Below are 427 nucleotides of genomic sequence, written 5' to 3'. Positions count from 1 at the left end.
TTTTTGACTTTTCAAAAGCATGCATTAAGTTATATACAGCAAAGCTTTGTACATATATAATAATAAAAACCTCTCAACAAGAAAAGATGTCAAAACATCATATCCATATGCAACATTAAAACAAAATGAAAGTTTTAATCAAGGAGATGACAAAGCCAAGTACTTCTGGATAGTAAATAATACCTACAAATTCGTATTGGGAGAGCAGTTCTCCCTTTACCACCAGACTAACATTCTTGTAGAGTGTGAGGCTTCATAGAGAAGGGTTTATTACAGTCAGAAGAAGTTAAATTCTGTTGTAGGAATTACCATATGCTCAGAAGAGTGCTGCAAGTACTTACTGTGCAGCTACAGATGCAGGTACATTTGATCCTTTTCCCATTGCAGCCTACTTCACTAAGATCCATGTTTTAACCTGGTTTATATA

Source organism: Meleagris gallopavo, chromosome 10 (genome assembly GCF_000146605.3).
Source record: "Meleagris gallopavo isolate NT-WF06-2002-E0010 breed Aviagen turkey brand Nicholas breeding stock chromosome 10, Turkey_5.1, whole genome shotgun sequence".
Classification (NCBI taxonomy): domain Eukaryota; kingdom Metazoa; phylum Chordata; class Aves; order Galliformes; family Phasianidae; genus Meleagris; species Meleagris gallopavo.
The sequence above is the reverse complement of the archived record's forward strand: the minus strand, read 5'-3'. Positions refer to the sequence as shown.